The following is a 6,105-nucleotide window of genomic DNA, read 5'->3' as shown; positions in this document are numbered from 1 at the left end:
ATTTCATTACACCAAAATTCCCTTGTTTAATTGACACCCTTGTGCTTTTATCTATATTTACAATTTTGTTTTTATGCTTTTGTTATATTCCTCAAAAGCCGATTTTCCATACTTTCTCCAGACATCAAGATAAAACCCTTAGTTTAAATAACACTATTAGGAGCAGATGTGGCTCAAGTGGTTGAGTGTCCACTTCTCACATTGGAGATCCTGGATTCAGTTGCCTCATGCCTCCTAAAAAATTAAGAAAAACAAAAGAAAAAATCAATTCAGTGAAGCCTATGTGGCTCAATGTTTGAGCTCCAGCTTCCCACATATGAGGTCTCTGGTTCAAACCCTGGCCTTGGTATGTCAAACAGACAACAAAAACAACAACAAAAATCCCAAGGGGACTGCACTTCATCAGTCCAACAGTGGTTTATATGGACTAATATCCAGGTAACCCTTCCCAGGAGAACAAAAGGCAAGTCAGCAAAGCCAGCATCAGGTGGCCAAGGGTATTGGCTCTTCTAGGTTTGAATTTCCTAGTCTGAAAAGGCAGACTGTGCTCAGCACTCATTTTGCTTTGCTTAAAAAAAAACTTTCCCCTGAGAAAAGAAAAAAAAATCATACTTTCATTTTTTAAAAGCATCACTACATAAAATTATGGGCTTGCAAAGTAATAAAATTTGACATCCAAATAAAATAGTTTTTCTCCCAGGAATTTCTCAAACTCTTCTTGTGTCATATATGATGCTAACAAATATAAAGCAGGTAATCTAAATTTCAGTTTTGCGACAAAATGCATGTTTTTCCAAAGCTGCACAGAAAGCTCACCTAAACACTTGGGCCCTGAGAGAGTGGCCTTTAGGGAGCATGCTGGGCACCCAGCAGCCTCTGGGGCTGATCCAGAAGCAGAACCCCCTGTGAGTGGGAACTGGACCATGAAGGCAGCAGAGAGGCCACAGGAGCCCAGAGACTTGGTGGGAAATCTCAGTCTCCATTCAACCATGCTCTGTTTGGCGTTCTCTGCACAAACCAAAGGCACCTGGATCCACTGTGTGAGGAGAGTGATAAAAGCACCTGGGGAAGTGGCTGCCTCCAGGGAGAAGACCAGGCTGGGGGAGCTCTCATTTACCCCCACAGAGCAGGGAAGAGCCTGAGGGCCATAAAGGACCACCTGCTCACAGGGCCTCTATTCTCTAAGCACCAAGCTCGAGCCCTTGCCCACCACATCCCTCCAGTATAAACCAGTGGTCTCTTTCTGACTGCACTCACCACTGGGGAGGCATTACTACTGCCTATGTGCAAAGAATGGTTTGTCAGGTCAAATCCTCCAAAACTGTAGATTCTCTGTGTGAAGGAGAGGCAGACAGGAGAGGAGTTACCCCTGAAGTAGCTGGCAGAGCAGCACACCAACCCCAGACCCCACGTGCAGGGTGTCGCTGAGCCACAGATGTGTGTGCAGGTGGAAGTGATGGGGGAGAGGGTGCAGAACTCAGGTTTCCAGGAACCTCTTGCCTAAACAGAGGTCCACAGTGCCCCTGACATACAAACACCATGATCACCACAAAGCTCTCTGCATATTCTGTGCCCTAAGATTCCCAGTCTTTTCATGACCCAGCCTCCCATTCAATCTCTCTTATGTCAGTGACAAACAAAATAAGGGCTATTTATACAGGGTCATGAGCTCAGCAGTTTTAGAAGAGAAGACAGAAGCCCAATGGCTCCAGAGAGCCTTCTAATGGGCTTCTGTGTAGTTTAAATCACTCAGAAAGGAATGAGGCTATGTTTATTATTGCATGCAGACAGGCCACAACTTTACCAACTTACTTAAATATGACCCTTTTTCTAAACGTGTAAGGGGGAAGAGACCACATTTCCCCAGAAAGAAAAAGTTGGATGAACAACTGTCTTCAACCACACTCTTTAATTTCATCAGGAAATTATTGAAGTTTTATAAGGAAGAAGAACTTCAGTGTCCTTTTAGCTTGTTTCAAACTTCATGGAATGCCTTTATATTAGGTAACATAAGGCAGTAATTTTATATTTCCAGAACTTGATTTGAATACACTGTTGACTAAAAAACTAAACAAACAATACCTAAACTTCTAAGAAAATAAGTGAAAGCAAAAACACCCTATTTTTGACAAAGCTGATTATCTTTTAAATAGCTGTAATAAAATGTGAACAGCAGATACATGTTTCTCAAAGGACTATAGTTAATATTATGTATACTAGAACAGCACAATGAATATTAGAAATGCTGCTTATTTAAAATAGGCATGCTTGCTCTAAATACTTTAATTAGCTGACTGAGAAACACCCAGGAAGGGAAATTCCAGACACTGGGCTCCCAGATGTGGACTCAAATCCTGTGTCTGTCTTACGCAGTGTGATGAGTGAAGTGCTTAGACTCAGCTCTGGTTCCCCAGCAGCAACACTTATCATGGACTGAAGACTGGATGGCAGGTGCTCAGTGAGGGCCACTGCACTCAGGACAGCCACCAGTGCCTCCCAACCACTATGACCCTGAAGTTGAGGCTCAGTCAATGCCACAGCCATGCAAATGAAGGGCTGGAATTCATTCTGTGAATTTCCACTCTAAAAGCAAAGCACACTGGGGAGGAATGGAAGGGCTGAATGTGGTAGTTTTGTCCAAAGAGGAGCAGTCAGCAGCCTTTCAAGGTGGCAGGTGATGAGGACACCACAGAACCTTCTCCCTCAGCAAACAGCTGCTGCTGCTTTGAATAATTTAGGGTGGTTGCAATCTCCAATGGGACATTCCTAATTTATAGCAATTTAATGGGATATCTGACTTCCTTTATAGTCAACTTGGCTGGACCTTGATCTACTCTGTAAAGAGAGAAAGACTCACATGCAAAAACGTTCACCAAACCACCTAACAAAGCAAATGGTGTTGCACCCACCCTTCAAGGCTGATTTTTAATATTAGCTTTCCCTTCCCACCTTATAAGGCCAAGTAAAGGTTCTCATGTTTACTAAGGCAATGATTTTATTTCACTTCCTTTCCCCTGACTCGGGCTTCATTGTTGTAGAATTTGAGAGAGGTTCAATTATTTGCATATAGAGAGGCCAGGACTCAGGAATGATTTTGAGAAGGAAAAATGGTTTATTGATGGCCAGCCGAACTTGAGAGTTTTTTGTTTGAATCCTGAGCCCCAAACAAGATTTTCAAAATGTCTTTTATACAGAGACGGAAGTCTAAATGGTCCCTTTGTTTCAGTTCTCAATAGGCTTGAATTAGCATATATATCTTCCACATCTTAGGTAAGCTTTTAGCATGGACTCCAGACATTCTAGATAAACTTATAACATATTTGGTTTGCATTTCCCCTAAATACTTAAAGTTTATAGACCTTGCATTGTTTAACTGTTTCCTGGGACTGGAGTCATTGCCATTGTCACTAAGGGCAGGGCTGCAGCCTCTTACCATTCTACACCCACAAGTCAAACAGCTTAGGTTATCTCTGAAGAGACAAAGAGCCTCCCACCCATAGCCCACATTATTTCCCCCCTTTGCCAAAGTTTAACTTGCTAAACCTTGGCATAATTATTGTTGGAGCTATGAGGTGGATGGCTGTTTGTTGTTTTGACTGATTATTTATTAGTCTTTAGTGCAGTATCCAGGGCTATTTTTAGAAGTTTAGAACTTTTCATTCTGGACAGTAGAATCTTGGGGCAGGGGCCTCCTGCAGTTATTCTGCTGCCACCGGCACTCATGTGGATTTCCAGTCAGGTTCCATATCCATCTATTACTTTCATTTTACCCTTAAAGAGTTTACACCTTTAATTTAAAAGGGGTGCTGAAGGGAGATGATTTCTTTTCTGTAACTGCTTCCTGCTGGCCATGGGCTGTAGTAATTGCCTAACAAGGTGTAAATTTCTTATTTTAACTGGAGGAAGATGCATCAGGCATTCTGTATGAAGTTGGATGAAGTTTTCATATGGTTAATAAGATGTTTACTCTGAAAGAAATAAATTTAATAAAAAATTTGGAAAACCCATTTTTAAAAGAGGACATTGGATTACAGAGGTAGACAAGGTTAGGTGCCTATAAAGATGGCATTCCTTCTTAAAAGCTGGTGGGAACAGCATATATATTCTTTTTTAAGTTATTTATCTTTAGAGAGATATTGCAACAGACACTTAGCTTTGTCTGAATCAGGACACATTCCAAGCTGTTTAATGTTTGGCATTCATTTGCTCTGTCAGATGCTCCTGGTGAACTGGCACTCCTTGGGCAACTGGCTTCATTCAGGATTAGAACACTAAGTTGGAAATGTTCTTAGTTTTCAGCTGTGGGAGTGATCAGAACTACAGAATAAAGGTTTTTTTTTATAGCTTGGCTTTAATTGTACAATTTCCAGCAATTTTGACTTGTTTAATAGGTGACTCACCATCAGCAAGCAAGCCTCACCTTTGCTACACAGTAGAGTACAGCAGAATATAGTTAAGTTGACTTAGCCTGGCTGAGACTGCCACCTCATTCTACAGACATGTTTATTAACTGTTTAGAAAATGAATTCACTAGGAATTTAACATGTCCAATATACTTTCACATTTGATCTAAAACAGAAAAAATAATGTTAAAATTATTAGGCATACATTTAGCACAGGATAAGAGTATAGCACTTAATATTAATTAATGTATTATTATGTAATGCAAAGGATTTAGAGTTGCAATTAATAGTTTTAAGTTTCAGGTTTGTAATACTTTACATGTTATCTCTCCATGAGAGCAGGCCATAATGCCAATTGTGTTTAAGTTTCACTTACAGTATCCTGGTATCATAGCTCCACTTAGCATGTTTTTCAATGCAGTGAGCAAGTCACAGCATCCTTGATCTTAGAGAGATTTTCCAGGAAGAGCTTGTGTGCTAGGCTTAGGGGTATAAATTGTGTCATTTTTCTTTGTTCAAGGCACCAGCCATATCTGGCTCTGTGCCCCTTCTTGCAAGATTGAAAATAAATTATTTTCTTCTCCACAATCTGGTGAGCTTATTTTCTTCCAGAAGATTTCTTTCCAACGAAATAAATGTAATTAGTGGCTTTATTAACAAATTTCAGTAAGTAAAAGAAGAGTCCATAAAAACTATGAGAGATCTTTCCTGGATTATGATTAAACAAATTAAGTAATTGTGTAATGTGTTTTAAAACCTGGTAGTCAGTATGCTTTTAAATTATTCATTTTCATAACTTAAAGAAAAGAAGTTTTTAGCTTCCTGTAAGAGAAAAAGAGAACATTCCTTGCATAAACTATAATGGTTTCAATTTTATTTAACTTGAGTGTAATCTCCCATAGTTAATTTATAAACTAAATTAACATTATATATTGGAAAATGGACTTTGGCCCAGTGGTTAGGGCGTCCGTCTACCACATGGGAGGTCCGCGGTTCAAACCCCGGGCCTCCTTGACCCGTGTGGAGCTGGCCATGCACAGCGCTGATGTGCGCAAGGAGTGCCGTGCCACGCAAGGGTGTCCCCTGCGTGGGGGAGCCCCACGCGCAAGGAGTGCGCCCGTGAGGAAAGCCGCCCAGCGTGAAAAGAAAGAGCAGCCTGCCCAGGAATGGCACCGCCCACACTTCCCGTGCTGCTGATGACAACAGAAGCGGACAAAGAAACAAGACGCAGCAAATAGACACCAAGAACAGACAACCAGGGGAGGGGGGGAAATTAAATAAATAAATAAATCTTTAAAAAAAAACATTATATGTATGAAATCTTTAGAGTAATAAAATTATAAGTTCACATTGGTGAAATTAGGCTAAAGGAAAAAATTGTAGATAAACTCTCTTAAATAAATAGAGTAAATATCTTTGGTTGGTAATTGTAACTTAATAAGTTTATTTAAACATGAGGTGGCTAGTCAATTTGGTTATAGTCAATTATAAAGAGTTTGTAAAACATCTTCCACACAGTAGTAAAACTGAGAAGCATTTTATTATCTGTAAGCAACTGCTTCATTTCTGGCTACATACAGGAGAATAGACAAGATGTGTGTGTACATTTTGAAATACTGCTTCTTTTGTTTAAAAAGATAAGAGCATCTAAGAGCTTAAGTAAAACAGAAGAGCTCTAATCTTCTTCCCTTTTAGTTAGCAG

This window comes from Dasypus novemcinctus, unplaced genomic scaffold (assembly GCF_030445035.2).
Source record: "Dasypus novemcinctus isolate mDasNov1 unplaced genomic scaffold, mDasNov1.1.hap2 scaffold_200, whole genome shotgun sequence".
Taxonomy (NCBI): domain Eukaryota; kingdom Metazoa; phylum Chordata; class Mammalia; order Cingulata; family Dasypodidae; genus Dasypus; species Dasypus novemcinctus.
Note: the sequence above shows the minus strand (reverse complement) of the source record.